The 14,104-nt window shown below is 43.7% G+C and overlaps 1 protein-coding gene across 1 annotated transcript in view; it reads left to right on the top strand.

Moving 5' to 3' along the window:
- CWC27 (CWC27 spliceosome associated cyclophilin) overlaps window positions 1-14,104 on the top strand; it is a 1,911,839-nt gene that overhangs the window by 1,665,332 nt on the left and 232,403 nt on the right. The window lies entirely within an intron of this gene.

Genomic DNA, 14,104 nt, shown 5'->3' with positions numbered 1-14,104 from the left:
CAAGTTTTTGTAGGGAGTAAGGAGGTTACTGAGAGCTGGTGTTTTGTTGGTTGATAAAGAATGTTATGTGTAATTAAGAGTTGTTGATAGATAAGCTTGTTAGGTAGTTCTAACCATTGTAATTGTTTTAAGTTATTACAGTGGTGAGTTCTGTACTGGGATGCTGTGGCAAACGGGCTATATTATGATAGGATGTAGTTAGTTTTTTCAGGTTACCTTTAGAGAGATTGGTGTAAATAGAGGAAGCATACAGTAGGGTGGAGATAAGATGTGATTGAGCTAAGGTGGTCCGTGCTTCTGGAGTAAGGAAGGGTTTTATTCTGTACAGTGAACCTATCTTTTTATTTACTGCTTTTATAGTGTTATTGATATGACAATCATAGTTAAGATTATTATCAATAGTAACACCAAGCAGTTTGGTAGTAGAGTCTGGGGAGATAAGAGAATTGTCAGCTGCAGTAATAGTAAAATTTAGTTGAGGAGATTTGTGGGTAGGTGAGAATAGTAATAGTTTTGTTTTCTTGGAGTTGAGAAGGAGACATCTTTGAGAACCATTGTTCAACGGTTGAAAAGGTAGATTGTGTGAGTGACTGGAGTTCAGATTGGGTGGGAGCTGTACAGATGATGGTAGAATCATCTGCATATTGTATGCAGGTAGTGTTATGGATAGATGATTGAAGATCATTAATAAAGATAGAGAATAAGAGTGGGCCTAATATTGATCCTTGAGGTACTCCTAAGGAGATAGGTAGTAGAGCAGATAGAGAATTTTTCCAGAGTACTGCTTGTTGTCGGTTTTCAAGGTAGGATGAGAACCACTTTAAGGAGGAAAAATCCAAGGCAAGTGAGTTTAGTATGTGTAGGAGAAGTTTATGGTTGACCATGTCAAGGCTTTGACAGGTCTAGGAAAAGAGAAGCAGTTAGTTTGTTATTATTACGGTTACAGTTTATTGTGTTAGTAAAGGAAAGTAGTGCAGTGGTCGTACTATGCGAGGGTCTAAATCCATGTTGAGTGTTTGCTAGTAGGTTATTTTGAAGGAGATGGTTAAGTAGTTGTTTGTGTATACATTTTTCCATGATTTTAGCTAGTGGCGATAATAGTGCTATTGGGCGGTAGTTAGAGAGGTCAGTGGATTTGCCTCCTTTATGTAAGGGTATGATGTGTGATATCTTCCAGATTGCTGGAAAATCACTTTCTTTTATGGATCTGTTTATTAGGATCGAAACAGGGTAGGCTATAGCTTTTGCTGCTACCTGAAGGAATTCAGCAGGAAGCTTATCTGCTGAGGGGTAGTGGGTTTAAGTTTTTGTAAGAGAGATTGTATGTAGGAGGTGGGTATGGGTTGAAGTTGAAGGGAAGGAATGACGTTGTTGGTGTTACTTAAGATCAGTTGGGAAGCATCAGGGGATAAATGGCTTGCTAGTGTTTGTATGGAAGTAGTAAAGAAGCTATTGAAGTTATTGGCTATTAAAGAGGGATTATCAGGGTCTAGATTCTGTGGGTTAGGTGTTACTATTTTACCTGGGGTAAGTAGATGATTGATAGTAGACCAGAACCTTTTGGTTCTTTTTTGTGGATTGCTGAAGTTCTACATAGTAGTTCTTTTGTCTGAAATAATAGCATTTTGGTTTTGTTTCTCAGCTCTCTAAAGGTTTGATAGTCTGTTGGTTTTCTAGAGGAGCCATTTCTTCCAAGATTTATTTTTAAGCCTGATCTTTTGTTTAGTATTAGAGGTAAGCCAGGGTGCTGTTCTGGTCTTTATTCTAATGGTACGACTTGGGGCATGGTGGTTTAGGATTGTAAGGAATGCTGAGTTGAAATATTCTATGGCTTTGTTGAGAGAGAGGTGCTTTAGAGGGTCCAATTGTATTGTGAGAGTTCTGTTTGAAATCTTTGGGGATTAAATTGTTTCTTTGAATATAGTGTTCTATGTGAGGTAGGTAAGTTTTGATGAGTTTTAGCTCTAATGACATATGTGAGGGAGTGATCGCTAAGGTCATCAGGAAGGATGCCAGTTTTGTAGCTTTGTGAGGGGAGTTTGTAAGAACCCAGTCTAAGGTGGTTTCTTTTTGCTTGTTTTATTTATTCTAGTGGCACTATCAATTAGTTGTTTGAAACCAAAAGGTTTAAATGGGAAGTAGGGTTAGCATTGTTACAAGATTTCCAGTCAATGTTAAAGTCTCCAAGAAGTAGTGTTTCTTGGGGGAGGTAATTTGAGAGTTGTTCAAGAAGTTGTTCTAATGTGGGGATATTATTTCCTGGAGGCAGATAAGCACAAATGATGTTTATTGATTTAGTAGTATTAATTTGAACTCTAGAGCAGATTATTTCGACATTATTGTTTTGGGTAAGAGCAAGGTCAAGAAGAGTAAGCTTCAGGTTAGATTTATATAGGATAGCTACTCCACCTCCTTTCTTGGAGGTGCGATCAAGTCTAACAATGTTATATCCAGGTGGGGTAATTTCAATATCTTTAATAGATGGTTTTAGCCAGAACTGTGATTCCTCATAAAATCATCTAAGGCTAGCTTCGAAAGAAAAATTGCACAAGATACTAAAGACAATCATAAGGCCGCCTTTTATGTCAGGAACCTGGGTGGCAACTCCCAGATATGCTCTGAGTTAGTGCAAAATGACAAAAAATACATTGAACCCACAGACATTGCCAACATCCTGGCAGACAGGTTCAGTGCAAATTTCTCCCCCCCCCATCCCCCCCAAAGAGCAAATGTCTATCCCAACAGAGTGTAGCCTCCCTGACATCACATATTCACAGGTGAGAGCTGCCCTCTCCAAAGCAAAAAACACAGCATCAATGGGACCGGACGGTGTCCCGGGCTGCGTCTTACACGAGCTTCAAGAAGAACCTAACCCTCACATAAAGTCACTGTTCAATCTCAGCCTTACTACAGGATATGTACCCAAGGAATGGCGTACAGCAACAGTGGTCCCGCTCCACAAAGGTGGTGCCACAACGGACCCCAGAAACAATCGCCCTATAAGCCTGACTAGCCTGGTCTGCAAAGCTATGGAGCATATCATCATGGAACTCATAAACAAAGACATTGGGGACCTCCAGACACTGGATCCTACCCAATTTGGCTTTGTTAAGGGCAGATCTTGCCTCTTGAACCTGGTCGACTTCTTTGAAACAGTTACCAGGGCCATAGATGAAGGGAAGGTAGTCCACACAGCCTACCTGGACCTCGCAAAAGCCTTCGACACAATACCCCACTCGGGCATCATAAATAAGCTCACCAGCTTAAATATCAACCCCTGTGTCACAAGATGGGTTGCAAACTGGCTCAGGGATAGAACCCCCACATGGTCACTATTGCAGGTGCCATGTCAGACTCTAAACCAGTTATAAGTGGCGTCCCACAGGGCTCAGTCCTGGGACCCCTCTTGTTTGGTATATATTTCTCTGAGGTACAGGCTAACATGGGAGGACTATGATTGACCAAGTTCGCAGATGACTGCAAACTGGGTGCCATAATCGATCTCCGTCTGACACAAGCATCCTCCAAAACGGTCTCAGAGACGGATAACTGGTGCCAGAGCCATGGCCTAAAGCTAAATGCCAAAAAATGCATAGTCATCCCCTTTGGGGAAAAACAAAGTGCCCACAAATTACCACATAGGTGGTAATCCATTAAGTACAGAAGAAGTAATTAGGGATTTGGGGAGCCAAGTAGATAGTAATCTCTCCTTTGACAATCACATTGCCAAAGTGGTTAGAAAGACCTTCTATATAGCCCACCTCATCACGAAAGGTTTCACATCTAGATCAAGAGAGGTCATTGTGCCCCTCTACTCATCAGGCCCATAATTGAATACAGTGCCCCATTTGGGATGTACCTTACCCGACACCTGCAACAACTGGAAAGACCCCAAAAGTACCTCATCAAGAGGATCAAGGGACTCAAACAGATGCCCTATGCAGTTCGGCTAAAGAAACTCCAGCTCTACTCAGTTGCTTACCGCCTACTCAGAGGTGATCTGTGCCTGACGTATAAAGCCATGTCCAACCCAGAATTAATGGACATGCTCCACCTCAGGAAATCCAAATCCCTTAGAGCTTCACGCTCCAGGGACTTAAACCTCAGCACAGAAATAAATAGGACATGCTGGAGGGACAGATTCATATCCCAGAGGCTCCCCTCACTCTGGAACAAAACCCCAGTCCAAGTTAGGCAGAGCCCCTCACTGACCCTTTTCACGAGAAATCTTGACGAGTGGATGGGAGATCGTAAGTTTACCCCGGGGATCTCTTCTGTGTCCCTGCTAGACAGAGGCACAGTAAACTAACCTTAAAAGGGCTAACTTCTGTGACCTACTATTGGCACAGTCTACTAATCTAAAAGGGTGGCAAAAGCCAAACATACTCTGGCTAGGCTTATAAATGCCCTAGGGCAGATAGCCTAGTATCAACCTATGAACCTGTACTGAGCCACAGATATTGCCAATATACTGGCCGACAGATTCAGTGCCAACTTTGCCCCTCCCCCCAAAAGACCAATAATAACAGTCGATTGCCAGGCACCCAGTATTACTGCTGCACAGGTTAAAACAACACTATCCAAGGCCAAGAATACAGCTTCTATGGGACCTAACAATATCCCTGGCTGTGTTCTGCATGAACTACGGAGTGAACTGGCACCTCACCTGTGTGCCCTGTTCAGTCACAGCCTCATCTCAGGCTTTATCCCTACCGAATAGCACACTGCTGCAGTCATACCTCTCCACAAAGGAAGAGTGACTACAGACCCTGTGAACTATCGCCCCATTAGCTTGACGAGACTGATATGCAAAGCTATGGAATGCATCGTCATGGACCTAATAAACAAGGATATTGGGAATTTCCAAACTCTGGATCCCACACAGTTTGGTTTTGTGAAGGTTAGATCATGCCTGCTCAACTTGGTCAACTTCTTTGAGTCATTCACCAGAGCTGTGGATGAAGGCAAGATGTTTCATGCAGCCTGCCTTGATCTGGCCAAGGCTTATGATACAATTCCCCACTCAGGAATCATAGCAAAACTCGCTAAGCTAGGTATCAACCCCTCTATCACTATGTGGGTTGCAGACTGGCTCACAGATAGAACCCACAGTGTGAAAGTAGCTGACTCCAAGTCAGACTGCTGACCAGTCACGATTGGACTCCCACAGGGTTCGGTCCTGAGTCCTCTCATGTTTGGTATCTATTTCTCTGAAGTCCAGGCCAACACGAAGGGCCTCTGGCTGACAAAGTTCACAGATGATTGCAAGTCGGGTGCCATAATTAACTCCCCAAGTGATGTTGACATCCTACAGAAAGGCCTCACTGAGACCAACGACTGGTGTCAGAACTATGGCCTTAAGCTCAGTGCCAAAAAATGTGTCGTCATCCCCTTTGGGAAAAAGCCAGTTCCCATGAATTACCACATCGATGGTAGTCACTGAACACAGAAGGCGTTATAAGAGATCTGGCAACACTGGTTGGTAGCAACCTTTCTTTTGACCACCATATTGCCACTGTGGTCAAAAAGGTCTTCTGTGTGGCACATCTCATTACTAAGGTTTTTACATCCAGGAAGAAAGAGGTCATTGTGTCCCTCTACTCTTCCATCATTATACCAATCATCGAGTACAATACCCCATTTGGCATGTACCTCAATAGACACCTGCAACAACTGGAGAGGCCGCAAAAGTACCTCACAAAGAGGATCCTAGGCCTTAAACACTTGTCCTATATGGAGAGACTTAGAAAACTCCCAATTATTCTCTGTCTCTTATCGCCTACTTAGAGATGATCTTTGCTTGACTTACAAAGCCATGTCTGACCCAGCTCTGTGAGAAATGCTACATCTAAAGAAATCCCAATCCCTCCACACCACACGCTCCAGAGACCTCAACCTCATTATCACAATCAACAGAACGTGCTGGAGGGACAGATTCATAACCCAGAGATTGCCCATGCTATGGAATAGTCTTCCCATACATGTCAAACAGAGCATCTCACTGGCCCTCTTCAAGAGAAATCTTGATGAGTGGATAGGAAATAGAAAATTCACCCCGGGGATCACTCAAGTGGCTCTACTCGACAGAGGCACTGGGAACTAAGGTCGGGTGGCCCAATGCCAAGGTAATCTTATAGGCTAGTCTTGTGAAGGCTCCAGGGCCATTAGCCTAGTACACACCTATGAAGTAGGTCATAACTGGATAGCCTTCACTGCAGCAGATTCTGGTCAAATTTCAGCACCTCCCGGCCATTGACTCTGGTAAGTTACTTCTGCTATTCTTACCTGGTATTTGTTTGCCTTGATAGCCAGCCCATCCCTTTTTAACTTCTTTATCACGTCTCTGATATGTTGCACAAGTTTTGACAGCACCAACTAAAAATAGCTGTGTTGTCTGTGTAAGCAAGAGCATAGTCTCCATCTCTTGCTAGGATGTGATATTCCAGTCTTTGGAAAGTTGGTCGTGCATTCGGTGTCGGGAGTATACAAGTAGCACTTAGTGAAGTCTGCAGTGGTTAGATAATTTGCTCCACCCATCTGCTCTAAAGTTTCACCTGCCCTTGGTGTGGGAAATGCATCTGCTTCTGTATGACTGTTTAGTTTACTGTAGGTGTACACAGAACCTAGTGCTCTTATCTTTATTGGCATCAGTACTACTGATGATGTCCAGGGACTCTTAGATTACCCCCAGGTTTGATAGTTCTTGCACTTCCTCCCTTGTGGTCTGCTGCCTTCCTTAGGTACCCTGTAAGGAGTCTGTTTGATTGGTCATTAGATTCATTGCTTCTACTATGAGTGGATGAAAGCAAATGCACCGAATTCAGAATTGCAGAACTACAGTCGCTGAAAACATCTTGCCAAAAAACACTTTTTAAGTGTTTTTTGCAGGGGGGGGGTATGCCCCTATGCACACCCCACTCCCTCAAACTTACATATATATATATATATATATATATACATATATATATATATATATATATATATGTATATATATATATATATATATATATATATATATGTGTGTGTGTGTGTGTGTGTGTGTGTATATATATATATATATATATATATATATATATATATATATATATATATATATATACACCAACTCTGAGGTTGCATTTACGTGAAGAAGGGGGAAATTCTCTCCAAAAGGGTATCACATCGTGCACAACTTATCAGCAGTGATTTCCTATGGAGGAAGTGCAGATGTCCTTCATGGATGCATCTGCAGTCATAACAACTGGGTTGTCCTGTCGTCAGGCAGCCCTTCAGTCGGCCGGATTCCAAAGTCCGGGTCCGGCTTCGGCTGATGTCGCACTTCACCCGACGTCATCTCTGTTGGTCTTCGGGTATAAAAGCATCAGCCGACGCCATTTTCCTCAGTCTTTCTTGCCGCGTGGCGCCCGAAGCAGAAGCTGTTCGCAAGTGCCGGTCGGTCGGATCCAGAGATTACTTCTACCGAATACTACTCAAGACTTCTAAAGCTAAGTACCCCGTTGGGGACTCTTTCTTGCCTCAGCCGATGTCAGAAAAAGTTAATAATTGTTTAACCTGTGGGAAACAAATACCTCATAAAGATTTCCACTCTTATTGTCTGCCTTGTTTAGGCCCAGCCCACGGCGTAGCAGTCTGTTCGCCTGTGCTTCTTTCAACCGACGACGCTTAGGCGCCGGTCGGAGTTTGCAGAACAGTTTTTCGGTACTGATTTTGCGTACATTATGCCGTCGGATCCTCCGACCACCCCATCTGCCAACAAACGCAAAGATAAAGACCGACACTCGCGGTCCGCGGTTTTGGCGAAACCATGGTTAAGCAAACGCGAGTGTCTCGGTTTCGGCGAAACCGAAAACTGATCAAAGTACAGCTGAACCTATCTCTACAACTGAGGCCCCTGCTACCACTCTTGAATCGGCCTCAGAAATTTTATCCACTACGGTGGTTGCCACTGACTTATCAGACACCATTCCCTTGGATGTCTCTACCCCAGCACGTGGTGCTGCTAGGCCTCCAGCAGCCATGTCCATTAAGGCCTTCGCCAGGGCTAAAGCAGCCAAGACTACTAAGACAGTGCCTGTTAAACCCCCACAACCAGGCCCTCTTCTAGTTCTCAAATGCTTACTTTGGCAGAAGATTTAATTTCATTAATTAGAGGATCTCAATCTCACCCAGACAGGGCCTCTCAGCCCCAGAGAAGAGACCTAGGGCAGAGCCCCTGAGCCAGTGTCCTCTGATGATTCTGCTGACGAATCAGACATAACTGACCAGCCAGAGGCTCCTTTCTCCAATTTGAAGATTCTGATGCTGAAGAATCCATTCCAGCTGCTTCCCCACCAGAAGAATTCTCCTTTGGGGAACCCTTACATGCCATGCGAGCAGTTCCAATGGCAGCAACAGGATTTTTCAGACTCCAGAAAAGACTTAGGACCTTTCTGCACCTCCCACAGCACAGGCCCTTAGCTATACCTCCTGTTCTCTGTGTGGTGGATGATGCTTTCAATGATGTCTGCTCCGCTCCAGATTCTTTACCCCAGCCCCTGCCAAACCAGACAGATTTTACAGGGTGCCAGATACTCATCACCACCTTTACAAGGCCCCACTTGCAGACCCGAAACTATATCCCAGGGTCCCAAGGCAGTAGCAGCGACCATAGCTAAAACCCTATTCCTTCTGAAAGGGAAGCAAGGTCATTAGACAGATGGGGTAAAAGGTCTACACTTCAGCTACTCTCTCAGCTAGAGCTTTAAACTGTCAGTTTCACATGATACAATACCAAGAGTTTATGCTTGATCAGTTAACTAAAAACTAACCACTGATGAATCTCTTGATAAGAAATATGTATTAGAAATGGTAAATAACATACAACAGGTTAGCAACCATTCCTTAAAATGTGGCTATGATGCACTGGAGGCTTCATTTAGATCAGCCATGACTGGCACAGTGATAAGAAGGCATGCATGGCTAAAGGAGCAAGCTTTACGGATCATGTTAAAGCTAAGTTGCTAGATGCTCCTATGGATAAGACAAGTTTGTTTGGTACACCTGCCCAGCAGGTTATGAAGAAAATGGAAGAAAAGGCAAAATCTGTTCAAACGGTTAAAGATTTCTTGCAGGTTCAACCCCCAAGGTTTAGCAGGAACTGGCCTGCCAAAAAATTGGTCCTTTCCTGACTCCACAAAATTTCAAAGGGGCAGGAATAGCCGTTCCAGAGGCAGAAACCAATCCAGAGGAGGTGCCTACAGAGGACGACAGTGGCAAGGTAACAACAGAGGCACAGACACAACCACTGCCACTACATCAGCACAACCACAGTGACTTAACCCTAAATCCGCCTACCAGGGAACAAATAGCAGCTCCTCTAGGCGGAAAGTTAACCTTATTTTCAAAGAACTGGCACTACATAACAAAAGACAAGTGGATTTTACAAACCATAGATCAAGGTTACCGGTTTCACTTCCACACTTTACCAGTCAAAGAGGAATGCCAAATCTACCTCCAAATCAAAAACAGAGGCACTACAACAGATAATGGAGTTAGCAAACATGAGAGCTGTGGAAAGAGTGCCAACAGCAGAGCAAGGAAAGGGTTCTACTCCAGACTATTCCTAGTTCCAAGAAAGGAAAAAGTTGGAGACCAATTCTCGACCTGTCCACCTTAAATACATACATCATTGTCCCAAAATTCAAAATGCTGACCCTACAGCAACTTCTTCCCATGCTGGGCAAGGAGTCTTGGCTGGTAACTCTAGATCTCAAGGAGGCATACCTGCACGTCCCCATTCGACCAATCTGCAGAAGATACCTCAGATTTCTTGCAGGATCAGAGCACTATCAATTCTCAGCATTGCCCTTTGGCTTATCTACTGCTCCCAGAGTATTCACAAAATGCCTGGCATCAGTAATCGCCCATTGCAGACTACAGGGAATTCAAATTTACCCATACCTGGATGACTGCCTGCTACAAGGGGACAACAAAAGCAAGCTGACAACAGATTTACAAAGGGTCATTTACTTGCTACAAGCACTGGGATACACAGTCAATTTACAAAAGTCAAGGCTGATACCATCCCAAACAAGGACATTCTTGGGCGCGGAATTGGACACAGTAAAACAAATGGCATTCCTGACTACAGAAAAACAAAAGAACTCCTCTTTACTTCTTGGCACTAACAAAACTGAACAAGTTAACAGCAAGAAAAGTACTGCAGGCCTTGGGCTTCATGGCATCATGCATAATCTTGGTCCCATTTGCCAGACTACATATGAGAAAACTACAGTGGTACCTAAAGAATTTATGGTCCCAACACAGACAGCCTAGAAACAGAAATCCCACTAATTCCATGCTTAAAGCAGGAGTTCCTATGGTGGGCTCAGGCATGTCAGTCAAACCCAGGCCTACCCTTTCACAGATGTCAAGCAAGCCAGACCATCACAACAGACGCTTCAGACCTAGGATGGGGGGCCCACATGCTGGACAAATGCGTGCAAGGATTGTGGACACAGGATCAACTTCACCTGCACATCAACCTAAAAGAAATGCTGGCAGTAAAACTGGCAATCCAAAAGTTCAAACCATTTCTCCAAGAGGGCCAGTTGATGATAAGGACAGACAACACCACAGTCATGTGGTACATCAACAAACAGGGAGGCACTCATTCATACCCCCTATGCAGAATGACTTTGGAGCTGTGGACCCTGGCACTCAGCTACAACATCCAGTTACAGGCAATATTTGTACCGGGAAAGAAAATACTCTAGCAGACATATTAAGCAGAACCACATCGGATGCCCACGAATGGAAGCTGCACCCGGACATCTTCAAGACCATCTCAAAGAAATGGGGAATACCTCAGATAGATCTATTCGCATCACCTCTCAATCACCAGCTCAAAAAGTTCTGCACAAGGACATTCCACCCACTAGCATGGAAAGTGGATTCGCTCTCCTTCAGCTGGAAAGGCCTAACAGCATATGCATTCCCACCTCTTCCCTTGATACACAAAGTACTACTAAAAATCAAGGAAGAACGTCCAAGGATAATCCTGATAGCTCCAAACTGGCCAAGACAACACTGGTACCCACTGCTGAGGAGCATGTCTCGAACAATATGTGGCCAATACCCTGATGCCTTTGATGTTAACTCAGAACAACTACAGCATCATACATCCAAACCTAAAACGTTGCAACTGACTGCATGGAACATCACATAGCAGCAGCTACTCCAGAACTTTCCCAAAGAGTTAAAGACATTATTCTTGAAGCACGCAGACCTTCAACAAGAAGGAACTATGCTGGAAAATGGAAAAGGTTTGTCATTTGGAGTACGGAAAGAGGAAAAGATGTGTCAAAATAGATATGCCTAACATTCTGGAGTATCTGGCGAACTTCTTCATTCAGGCCTGTCCTACTCCTCCATCAAGATACATGCATCAGCTATTTCAGCAGAATACAGCTTTGATCCACCTGTTTTTCGCACCCTTTGCTCAGGCAGTTCCTCAGAGGAATCAAGAATGTAAAACCTCCAAGGAAACCACCATTACCAGCTTGGGACTTAAACTTTGTGCTAGAAAAGTTGACACTATCACCCTTTGAACCAGCAGCAACAGCAGACCTACAACACCTGTCATGGAAAACTGCTTTCCTACTGGCAATTACTTCAGCAAGGAGGGTTTCAGAACTACAGGCCTTAATGGCAGTGCAACCCTTCCTAATCTTCCACCAAGATAGAGTGTCCATGAGGACTAATCCTACATTTATGCCTAAGGTGGTATCCAGAGTGTCTTTAAACCAGGCAATCCACCTACCTACCTTCTTTCCCAACCCACAAAACAGAGGGAAAGAATACTGCATACCTTGGATGTACATAGACAGCTACGCTACTACTTGGACAGAACAAAAATAGCAGAAAGACTGACCAACTTTTTGTAGCCTATGCAACAGGAAGGGAAGGAAAAGCTATTTCCAAACAGACAATCTCCAAATGGATAGGAAATTGCATACGATTCTGTTACTCCTTCCATGGAAAACCAATTCCACAGAACATAAGACCTCATTCTACAAGGGCAACAGCCACTACCACAGCCTTCTTACGAGGAGTGGCAACCAAAGACATTATTGAGGCGGCTACTTGGACCTCCGTGCATACATTTGCCAAGCATTATAATTTGCCTCTATATTCCAGATCCCGAGCAGGGTTTGCCACTGCTGTACTGCAAGGGATCCTAAACACACCATAATCTACTTTTATCCTCCTCCCTAGTTGGCTATGGTATTCTACCCAGTTGTTATGACTGCAGATGCATCCATGAAGGACATAGTACAGTTTTGTACCTACCATAAATGTAGATGTCCGAACTGGATAGCATCTGCAGTCAGGATTACCCTCCCTCCTTCCCCTCTGTGGTACTCCTAGGGTGTTTACCCTCCTAATAGCTAGCTGGTGGGGGGGGGTCTTTTATGGTGTATTTGTTTGTATATATGTACATACATGCTTATTTTTGTGTTTACCTCTATCTTTTTGGAAACATTGGCATCTATCCAAATTTTAGCCTTCAAGAGGGCTACTGGCATCTGGGGCAAGAAACACTGAGGAAAATGGCGTCGGCTGATGCTTTTATACCCGAAGACCAACAGAGATGACGTCGGGTGAAGTGCGACATCAGCCGAAGCCGGACCCGGACTTTGGAATCCGGCCGACTGAAGGGCTGCCTGACGACAGGACAACCCAGTTGTTATGAGACGACAGGACAACCCAGTTGTTATGACTGCAGATGCTATCCAGTTCGGACATCTACATTTATGGTAGGTACAAAACTGTACTTTATCAGTGATTTGAGGCTTGACAGTCAAAGATCAAGAGGTCATGCTTCATCCACTAGTAGGATAACTGGATTCCTATATATATGTGGTACACTACAAGCTGGTTTCACCCTGGTTTAGTTGAGAACATGTCCCCAGATTTGTATAGTCTGCTGATATGTTTTGAACCTGTGTAGGGGATAGCTGTTATGAACAGCACTACCTCATCCACTGAGGTGTCAGTTTGTCTCTCTCTCTGAGGAGATCTACTACCAGATTACTCTGATTCTTCTTGTAACCTACAGCATGTACTAAACACTAGAGTTTCTGTATCGTGATGGATCTTCATCATATTGACATGGTAAAAGTTGTGATCTGATGTCCATTTTCATTCATTCCTCAACTGTTGTGGTCGGATCCGACCCTTGGATTTGACCTGGCTGCTTCTTTCAGATCGTAAGATTCTTGAACTCTTAAGCTCCGCCCTTTACCCATAATAGCCCACCAACCTAACATACCTCAGATCTCATTTGCTGCCATTGCAAACAGATGTGGATTATGAGCTTTCGAGCATTAGGAGTTGTTTAGTCTATAGTTTTCCTTTAAGTGAGTTTAACTCCTTTTAGTTTTTTCTCAGCACTCATAGATATTTCTCTATACCTCCCTCATAGCCGTATTATTACATTCCCTTTCCTACAATGGCCTTTTCTTATACTCCTTGAGTACCTATCAGTACCACTGGTGGTAGTCTTCCTTTCCCTTTCTTGTACTTTTTATAGTATTCATTAATACCATTGTTGGTACTCATTTTTTGCCTCCTATTTCGCTTTGTAAAAAAAAAAAAAAAGCCCTGTCTGTCTTTTGTAGAGATATCTACTTAGCTGTAATTGGTTATTATTGTAATTTTTCATTACTGTTTTAAAACATGTCGGACAACAGTGTTTATCTTGTGGGCGCAAGATTCCGAACTCTGATGCCCACACACAATATGCACACTGTTTAGGCCCAAAACCCCTAGACATAGATTGTGACATTTGTGCAGGCTTTAATTCCAGAGCATTGGTTGACAGGAAGAATAAGCTTGTCCTAAGGGGTTTTCTTCCTTCCAAACACTCTACTCCAGTTGCAGGGGCCCATGTCCCCAAAAAACAGGACAAAAGGGTGACTCAGTTAGAAAGGATAAAGATTCATGTAAAAGGTCTACTGATCATCCTTTCACCTCAGTGTCAACTTCAGCTCCTTCATAAGGTGGATCCAACCACTTTGGAACCAAAACCAAGAATTTAAAGATTTCCTTTGGATCCATACTC

This window comes from Protopterus annectens, chromosome 2.part1 (assembly GCF_019279795.1).
Source record: "Protopterus annectens isolate FY-2018-M chromosome 2.part1, PAN1.0, whole genome shotgun sequence".
In the NCBI taxonomy this organism is placed as follows: Eukaryota; Metazoa; Chordata; order Ceratodontiformes; family Protopteridae; genus Protopterus; species Protopterus annectens.
Note: the sequence above shows the minus strand (reverse complement) of the source record. Positions and strands in the feature narration are given on the sequence as shown.